This window comes from Dermacentor albipictus, unplaced genomic scaffold (assembly GCF_038994185.2).
Source record: "Dermacentor albipictus isolate Rhodes 1998 colony unplaced genomic scaffold, USDA_Dalb.pri_finalv2 scaffold_12, whole genome shotgun sequence".
Taxonomy (NCBI): domain Eukaryota; kingdom Metazoa; phylum Arthropoda; class Arachnida; order Ixodida; family Ixodidae; genus Dermacentor; species Dermacentor albipictus.
In genome coordinates this window covers 6,390,001-6,400,308 of record NW_027225566.1, presented here as the reverse complement: position 1 = coordinate 6,400,308, position 10,308 = coordinate 6,390,001, and the positions used below count along the sequence as shown (strand labels likewise).

General features: G+C 46.4%; 1 pseudogene; it reads left to right on the top strand.

Moving 5' to 3' along the window:
* The first annotated feature begins 229 nt into the window (after nt 1–229).
* On the top strand, nt 230–2,575 carry LOC135914157 (uncharacterized; annotated as a pseudogene).
* The last annotated feature ends 7,733 nt before the right edge of the window (nt 2,576–10,308 follow it).

Here is a 10,308-nt window from a genome sequence, read left to right as displayed (position 1 = left end):
ACCTAACTGCACCGAGCGCCCCGAGATCGTGCGTTGCCACAGCAACCGTCCCAACGCATGCGCAGAGAATCAACACCGCGGACGAGCGCGCCCGCCGTTTTCTTTTTTTTTTTTTTTTTTTCACGAGATCGCGCGCTTTTCGCGTCTACGCGCCAACCTGCAAGCGTCGACGTGGTCTAGGTGTTTTGCTTTTCGTGCTTCATAACATTGCTCATCTTTCGAAGATGGCATGGAGCGACCTTGCACTACAGAAGCTGGTGCTGGCATTGTTGCTGCATCGTTTGCGCCGCAAGCGCAGGCGATCAATCTACGGGAGATTTTTGACAAGCGCTCGGAACTCGGAGATTACCATCACCTTATGCAGGAGCTCCGACAAAGTGACCCGGCGTACCATCTTAAGTACTTCAGGTAGGTGAGCACATGTTGTAAACACGGAAGGCTGGCGAGCATAAATAAAGTAAAATCCCTGTAAAATTCTTGCGCTTGCAGTTTGCGAGTGCGAGCACGTGAAATTGCTGAAATAAAATGAGCTTTTCATTTCCTAACGCAGGATGACAAAGGCTTCTTTCTAGGAGATACTGAGACTTGTGCACGACAAGATCATTCATCCACCAACTCACAGAAGACCCATCACTCCGTCGGAAAGTCTCGCGGTCACATTAAGGTAAATGCGCGTTCCTATTTTTTAATGCGTACGCATTCTTTGGCGAAAACCCTAGCACGTCACGCGAAAAGTGTAATGTATTGTAGCTGCACTAAAAATGCGTAATTTGCGAAGTTACGATGTTTATTCGTTATAATGGTGTGAATGTATATGACGGAAGCTTTATGGGCGATACGGAACAGTGAAAACCAAATAAAAAAATTCATCCGAGGAAATTTTCATAGGGGTACATAGGGCTCCATGAAAAACACATGGCGAAGCCTATAGTAGGGATGGGCCAATTGAAATTTAGGGGTGGGCCAACTTGAAATTTGGAAGAGGGCCAACTTAAATTTGGGGTAGGGTCAACTTGAAATTTGTAGGTGAGCCAATTTGAAATTTGGGGATGGGCCAACTGGAAACTTGGGGGAGGGCCAACTTAAATTTGGGGTGGGCCGACTTAAACATTGCCTGCCCCAATATGAGATCTGCGGGTGGGCCAAGTTAAATTTGGAGACGGCCCAACTTGAAATTTGGGGGTATGCTTACGCATACTTCGACAACTCTAGTGGAGTTTCTGCGTAAGTTTCTTTTGCTATTCCAAATAAATTGTTCAAAAAAATAATGGGTCTGGGCGTAATAGTTATGCGTGCAACACCCGTCCACGTGCCTTACTACTGTTATTACAGTTACCTTATTATTAGCGTTTCATAGATTCATGAAGAAACAATCAAGAATCTCCACAAAGGTCTTCAATACGCGCACGATAAATTGGTGCATCATACTCCAGTTACAGAAAAATAATGTGCTTAAACTTTCCCGTCTCTGTTATTAATGTTGTTCGAACACCACCGTAGTGATTTGCGTCATTCCCCTGCGTGTAATATATCAGTTCTGGAGGAAGAGAAGGAAGGAATCAACATTATTCTGACGAAATTAAGATGAGTAGGCTTCTAGCGGCGAGTGACCACTTGAAGGCGAAATTAAATTGTGATATTTTCTTTCCGCAGGTTCCTTGCTACCGGGGAATCAATCGTGGATATAACTATCAGCTACAGGATGCATGCGTCGACTGTAGCAAAGATCCTGAGGGAGACGTTGCGGGCCATCTGGAACAGATTATCGCCTGTCGTGCTTAGGTGTCCAACCAGAGCGGAGTGGGAGCGAATAAGAAAAGATTTTAACAAGAAATGGAACTTTCCCAACTGCATTGATAGTATTGATGGGAAGCATTTCGCCATCAAATGCCCCGACCGTAGCGGATCAGATTGTTTCAACTACAAGAGATATTATTCTTTGGTTCTCCTCGCTGTTGCGGATGCCAGCTACAAGTTCACCCTTGTTGACATAGGGGCACAAGGCCGCTTGTCAGACGGCTCATTTTTTAGAGACAGTGCTCTCAGAAACCATTTTGACGGACGTACTCTGGAGTTACCGTCAGGCGTGTCGATGTGGCCCGTTTGTCTTGTAGGTGACGCGGCATTTCCCTTGCGAACGTACCTGATGCGCCCGTACCCCGGGAAAAATCTCAGTGAAAAGAAAAAAGTTTTCAATTATCGCCTATCTCGGGCCCGGCGATGAGTAGAAAACGCGGTTGGAATTTTGGTTTCAAGATGGCGAGTGTTGTTGGCAACGGTAGAAAGTGAGCCAGACCTGCTTACCTATATGATAAAAGCTGCTGTGTGCCTCCATAACTTTCTAATGGCAGGCAAGGCATATTGTCCTGACGACTACGGCGACAACGTCTTAGAGGAGGCAGTGCAGAATGGCCAGTGGTGGCAGACGGTAGCTCAGCTTGGCACTCCGGGTGCGCCGCCAGCTAGCAACCGCCCGACTAATGCTGCCATGGCTTTGAGGGATGACATTGCCGATTACTTTGTGTCTGCAGAAGGTGCCTTGCCGTGGCAGTTGAGTGTTGTGAGACGCAAGTAGGCTGTGGGGCTCATTGCTTAAGGCACAAGCCATGCTTTTTCACAGCCGCGTTGTACAACATTGTGTGCAGGGCACTAATTTTTCAAACACGATCGCGGTTGAAGGCACCAAACCTGTCTTCGTGGAGTAGTATATGTCACATTCCCCGTGACACTCACTCGGTCACTTTATCTGCTTTGTCAGCAGTGCTTGCTAACCTAAGTAGCTCGTGTTGAAGAGCCTTTTGCCCGCTATATAAGCGTTATGTAGCAGAGGGGATACGAACGTTATGTTACGCCAAGAATTAGGTTTTTGCAGTTCTTTTTATTTTATCACAGTTAGAAATACTTTTGTATATATCACAGCAAAGAACTGTATTTTCCATAACATTTGGAATTGCGTAACCTTATCTCAGTTACATAACACAAAAATATGAAGTACGACATGACACACCTTGTGATGTTGCAGTGATGAAATTTTGTTATCTGGGCAATAAAAAGACAATCAAACACAACTGGACTTCTCGGTCGACCTCGCTTTGCCTCGTGAGCACTAGTATTGCATTAAACTTTACAGTGCACTTTGACATCTAGGTAAAGTTGAAAGTAAAAAAAAATAATATAATGAGAACCTTGTTGGAACGAAATAACAAAGGCCGTTTCCACAATAAATTATTTGAGGATACAGTACCAAATGGTGCAAAACATGTCCTTTTCTTTAAGGCAGTCCGAGGAACAGCAGCCATCTGCTGTGTTCTGAACGCAAGAGCGAAAATCGTTGATAAGTTCGTGAGCGATGAGACGTCAAATTCAGCAATAATTTCCATTATCCGTTCTTTGCATCTGGCTGCTGCTTGCCTGGTCATTCTTTCCAGGGTCCTGCCTATGGAGAACCCAAGTGGCTCATTTTCGGTCATTTTTTGTTGCAGATGGGTCAACAACTGCCACTCAAATACATCATTAGTTTACGTTTTTTTTATGTGTTTTTCGATGGCTCTTTTGTCGCCTCCACAGCGGCTTCGTCCTCGTCATGTAGATCTGTATGGCCCGTTGAAAATTGTTCATGGTCGCAGTTGCTGCTCCCTGTTGGCGAAGATGTACCTCGCTGTATCGGGGTAAAAATTGCTTGCGCTGAGGTGTCGTCCTCTACTGCTGATGGTACCTCTTCGAGATTGCACGTGGTTGTACAGGAGAAAAAAATACACGTTACTTAGACAGTATATTATCACGCGGTAGCGATAACAAAGTATAAACAAGTTCACGTGTCAATATTTCGGATTAAAAATTGGACGAACTGCAATTCGAAGTCTTTGAATTCAGTAAATTAGCTAGGCTCCTTTGCGAACCTTCACCGACGGTTTATTGGCGCACCAAACAATGTTACTTGAACTTCTTTCACTGGAGGACTCCCTCGACAGCCTGGAAAACAACCTGTACACATAAATTATCACGCTAAATATATATATATATATATATATATATATATATATATATATATATATATATATATATGCCCGTTATATCATCGAAATCAAAAGTGAAAACCAACCCGCAACGTTCGCGAAGTTAGCTTTTCATTTTGAGGAGCCTGTCCCACCAGCGACGTCATGGCAATAGCACCCTGAATGACCTGCCCACCTTTTCCCCCATACCTCCTGCAAAGGCGCGACGTGCACTTTGTGTCACAGTGTAGCGCAGCAAGTCGTTAATTTTCCATTACCAGCTCGAAAGCTTCATGTTATATCCTCCCTCTAACTGAAATTTTTCTACAAAACATGACGCGCCTGAATCGGAGGGAGTAACAGTTGGTTATCTTTTCGTGCTCAATCTTTTACGTTGCAGGATACTGCAATATAAATACAGAAATACAGTGCTGATTTTTTGTGAGTTTTCTTTTTTGCGGGTCGACATAAGATCACAGTTGCTATATTACTTTGGTGCCATTGTGGACCCTAACAAACAGCTGTCAAATTTGCGTAGTGTTCAGTTGGCAGGATACAAAGGTGACATTTGTTCGCAATCTTGTTCTCGTACACTACATCCGACAACACAAAATTCGGTCGAGTTTTCATTTCCTGATCACTGGCCCCATGATCGAGCTATACCACTCACATCAAAAGTGCACACGTAATTTCTTGCCTGCTGCTGGACGCTGCCGCACAAGCACCTTCGTGGCTTGAGCTACGCCACAATGCTACACTGTTTCGCAACTAGCAAACAAGTCAAAGAATTGAAACGCGCAAACACACGCACGCGCGCATACAATCGACTTTAGCGCTTGCACATTTACCAGCACGGTATGTAAACACCGAAATAACTCACTTTCTCGGGCGGCCACAGTTGTAGAATTCCATCATCATCATCATCAGCATCATCAGCCTGGTTACGCCCACTGCAGGGCAAAGGCCTCTCCCATATTTCTCCAACAACCCCGGTCATGTACTAATTGTGGCCATGCCGTCCCTGCAAACTTCTTAATCTCATCCGCCCACCTAACTTTCTGCCGCCCCCTGCTACGCTTCCCTTCCCTTGGGATACAGTCCGTAACCCTTAATGACCATCGGTTATCTTCCCTCCTCATTACATGTCCTGCCCATGCCCATTTCTTTTTCTTGATTTCAACTAAGATGTCATTAACTCGCGTTTGTTCCCTCACCCAATCTGCTCTTTTCTTATCCGTTAACGTTACACCTATCATTCTTCTTTCCATAGCTCGTTGTGTCGTCCTTAATTGGAGTAGTACCCTTTTCGTAAGCCTCCAGGTTTCTGCCCCGTAAGTGAGTACTGGTAAGACACAGCTATTATATACTTTTCTCTTGAGGGATAATTGCAACCTGCTGTTCATGATTTGGGAATGCCTGCCAAACGCACCCCAGCCCATTCTTATTCTTCTGATTATTTCCGTCTCATGATCCGGATCCGCCGTCAATACCTGTCCTAAGTAGATGTATTCCTTTACGACTTCCAGCGTCTCGCTGCCTATTGTGAATTGCTGTTCTCTCCCGAGACTGTTAAGCATTACTTTAGTTTTCTGCAGATTAATCTTTAGACCCACTCGTCTGCTTTGCCTCTCCAGGTCAGTGAGCATGCATTGCAATTGGTCCCCTGAGTTACTAAACAAGGCAACATCACCAGCGAATCGCAAGTTACTAAGGTATTCTCCATCAACTTTTATCCCCAATTCTTCCCAATCCAGGTCTCTGAATACCTCCTGTAAACACGCTGTGAATAGCATTGGAGATATCGTATCTCCCTGCCTGACGCCTTTCCTTATTGGGATTTTGTTGCTTGTTTTATGGAGGACTACGGTGGCTGTGGAGCCGCTATAGATATCTTCCAATATTTTTACATATGGCTCATCTACACCCTGATTCCGTAATGCCTCCATGACTGCTGAGGTTTCGACTGAATCAAACGCTTTCTCGTAATCAATGAAAGCTATGTATAAGGGTTGGTTATATTCTGCACATTTCTCTATCACTTGATTGATAGTGTGAATATGGTCTATTGTTGAGTAGCCTTTACGGAATCCTGCCTGGTCCTTTGGTTGACAGAAGTCTAAGGTGTTCCTTATTCTATTTGCAATTACCTTAGTGAATACTTTGTAGGCAACGGACAGTAAGCTGATCAGTCTATAATTTTTGAAGTCTTTGGCGTCCCTTTTCTTATGGATTAGGATTATGTTAGCGTTCTTCCAAGATTCCGGTACGCTCGAGGTCATGAGGCATTGCGTATACAGGGTGGCCAGCTTCTCTAGAACAATCTGTCCACCATCCTTCAACAAATCTGCTGTTACCTGATCCTCCCCAGCTGCCTTCCCCCTTTGCATATCTCCTAAGGCTTTCTTTACTTCTTCCGGCGTTACCTTCGGGATTTCGAATTCTTCTAGACTATTTTCTCTTCCATTATCATCCATTAGAATTAATTCCATTAATCCATTAATCCATTAGAATTCCATAGACTGTGCGAATTCCCACGTTCGCCTAGAAACAAAGCCGCTGCCGCTTCGCGTCGCCAACTCCACAGCCTTTGCCTCGCGGGTGTAGCGATCTCGCAGCCTTTTCCAAAGTTTCATGCATTCTTGCACTAAAAACAGTATGAATAAAAAAAAACGTAATTACGCCTGCCCCAGCAGTGAATAACTTATTTCAGTACTGCAAATCAGGACTCAGCGAGGAAGCTTACCTGTTGCGAGACCGCATTGCCGGCGAATGGCTTCCCATGCATTGCTTTTTCTTCCTTGATCGCGGTAATCAATTCGGATAGTGTCGTAGACGCACGGGTGGGAGCGCATTCCCTCGAGGAGCCGTTCTAACACAGAATCACACACGTTCTGGGTACTTTCATTTGTTTTTTTTTGCCGAACGTCGCGCCAGCGCCGACTCCGCAAGCGGACATTGCTTCTCTGACGCGCAACGCGTGCGGAATGCCGGGAATGCTTCGCCGATGCGGACCAGCGCACCGGACTCATGCGCCGGAGACGTTGGAACGCGCCCGACGGCGCTAGTCATGCCGGTTTCGTCGTGTCGCTGGAGTATAGACGCCAGTTCTTCTCCAACGTGACGTTGCTGAGTTCGACTTGCGCGCGCGCGCATGTTAGGTCGGAGTATATCAGCGCCATTACTCATTGTGTCGTCGTCATTCAGGCGTCATCATTGCATCGTCATCATTCCATCATGGTCATACCATGGCCCTCAGGCCTTGGTGGTTACGTCGTCATCGCTCCGCCTTCGTCACTTTGTTGCCGTCAGTCTGTCCTCGTCGCTCCCTTCCTGGTTCCACTCGCTCTGTCATCGTCACACGGCCGTCGTAATTTCATTTATTGTCGTTTAAATGTCACCATTGGATTGTCTCGACAATCATTCGTCGGCATTCCATCTTTTCATGCAGTCATGGCGCCGTCGTAATCATGCAGTCGTCGGCATGCCGTAAATGTTTATTGAATGATTGGGAACATCGGCTGCATAGTTCATCTAATTCTTGTGATACGGGGGCGACGCTGGTGGTAGGAGCCCTCAGTTCATAGTCCCTGTGACCTTAGGCGCCTCTTTAGACCACCAGACCAATCCGCACGGGTCCTAACACACTGTTCTTAGCCCCTGAAACAAAATCCACTCAACCAAAAAGAGTCTCCTTCCTGACCCCTCACCCCACTCCACCAGAGTAGCCTGTAGACAACTTCAAACCAACACCTGCCTCCGTCGTCTGCTTAGCAACGTGCTCTACGGCGCTGTTAACGTCCCTCTGTACACTTGTAAATACGTCCCTGCGACGCATACGCGTCAATATATATATTACTTGACCTGCACATGCTCGGGCATACCCCCCCCCCCCCCCAATTCTTAACTTCACCTCTCAACAGTAGAAAGCCATGTTGGCCAGCTCTTTAAAAGAGGAGAACCTTGCGCAGACATTGGAATCCATCCAGCAGTGCGCGGCACACGTGCTGACGTTCCAACCTGCGAAAGCGAGCAGCGGGCGTCACAGCTCCAGACAATGCACCTTCGTCCCTGAAGTGATGCGTTTCAGATTTCCAAGGGCATTGCTGGCGGCGCATTTGTGACCCAGCCTTGAAGTGTTCTTTAATCAGCGTTTGTTTACACCTCGTTTCTGTCCCTGAGAACAGAAACGAAGAATTCCCGGCTTTATAGGAGCCTTCTTCGGCAATTTTTGTTTGTGCTGTGGTCGCCCCGGTACGTCTTATCATTGCTCATTTCCAATATCCCATATGGGCCCGGAGCAAGGCTTCGCCTTCACTCCGGTCCCCTGCTGCTCTCACACAATTTTCATTGAAAAAAGAGTGCTCTATTTTATTTCTGTTACCTTAAAGCGCAGCGCCAATAGGAATGTTTTGTTAGTATATACGGTTACACTGAACAGGAGAGGAAATCAACAATGATGCACGCCTTGACGTGAAATAGCAGCGTCGTTATCAACATCCTAGTTGGACTCACAGACGATTAGAATCAATTATTTCCAGTACCCCTTTCGAGTGCACGGAATGCACCGTGGTGCGAGAGGCTTCCTGTTACGCACTTTCGTGGTGTCCTGCATAACGTAGCAATCAATGTGGCTGGAGGACGCACTGGTGCACTACGTAAAGCACGGCACAATTAGGCGAATCTTTGTTCACCGGTTTCCCTGAGCATCGGTTCCGCTCTAGTGGATTCGTCCAGCGGAGACAGACGGCCAAGGCGCCAGGTCTGCGGCAGCACACGGCTTCTGGGTGCTGCATTCATTGGTATACGGCGGACCAGGGAGCTCATTCAAGGCGAGATTTTCTCGTATACCGCTGCACACAAATGTTGTTAGAAGCCGTTCTGCCCTGCCGAGGAGGCCTCTTCTTCGCAAGCCGGCCTCGGTACGTAGGGGCGAACATGTGAGAGGGAGCCACCGTGAGGCATCATGAGCCTGCCCATACGCCTCCGGAGTAAGATTCCTCGCGCCTGCCCTTTGAGGGCAACCGCGGACTCCGCGGGGCTTCCATCTCGGGTGTTTGCCGCGCTGAGTGACGTACCTGCCGCTGAGCTGTGGCCGCGCCGGCAGTCAGTCACGACGCGCACGCCAGTTTTACTCGGCGGCTATTTCGCGCTGTGCGCCGCAATCCGAGGCCGGCCAACTCAGCTGTAAGGACAGCTGTTCCGTTACCGGACTTCATGCTTTGCGTACTTATGTTTAACTTTTTTCTTCGCCCCACAGCAGGGTCTGCCGTAGGAAGAAACTGCAACGAACTTGAGCACTTGTAGAAGCTTTCATGTGTATCCTATACTGCATACTTGTCGTGCAGAGAATTCGTGGTACAGGATGGTCTTAATGTAAGCTTATATTCCTCAACATCTGGCTGCTCCAGAGTGTTTGTCTAAATGATCACTCAGTGTTTACAAATTACGACAATCAAAAATAATATTCGTTCTTGGCTAATTGATAACGCTGAGCAAATCGAAAAACAGACCAATAACGAAAAAAGATGCTACTTTTGTTTTGTGCTGCCTTCTTTTTTGCCCCTTTTGTCGTTCCTAATTTCTCGAGTCTTATGCCTACACACAACAGAGACATTATATTTGATGGTCAACTGCCCAATTTCGGATGTCTGCATAGCGGTATTCATGAACAACAACATTGTGCCAGGAGAATGTGGCATATGCATCTGGAAATGTTTGGAAGCTGTGGAGGGCCCAGAAATTCGATTGTTTACCACTATACGCGGGTCATTGTAGCTTCGCATCAATGTTGTAACTTGCGCCTCGGGATTTTGCTCTAAACTCCACTATGCGAACCAGGACCCGTATTGATATAAAGCTCTCACATCAAAATTGTACGTAGCACAAAATTCCAGCCAATCCTGACGCTGGACGTATCATTAGCGAAGGTGACTAGCCAATGGCAAAGAGCGCTTCACGAAAGAAAAGCTTTGCGCAATCGGTCCCTGCGTCCATATTCAGAACAAGCTATCGCGCTAAAATTGTTCTTAAGAGGAAAATTGAATTAATCCTGATGTTGGACATATCATTAGTGGAGTCAGCCGGGTAATCTAAAAGAATATTTACTATCGTAAACGTTTGTGAATACGAGCTCTGATTATTTTGAGCTGCTGTTTTTGGCATCCCCGGTAATACGCGGAATCTGTCTTTCGCGTTTACCCTTATATGGATGACTATTGAAATGTTGTTGGCATATTGGTGATGAACTGTTGACTCGATAGCCTTTCAACAATACCTCAATAATTATTGAAAGCACAGAGCAATAATTCAACAA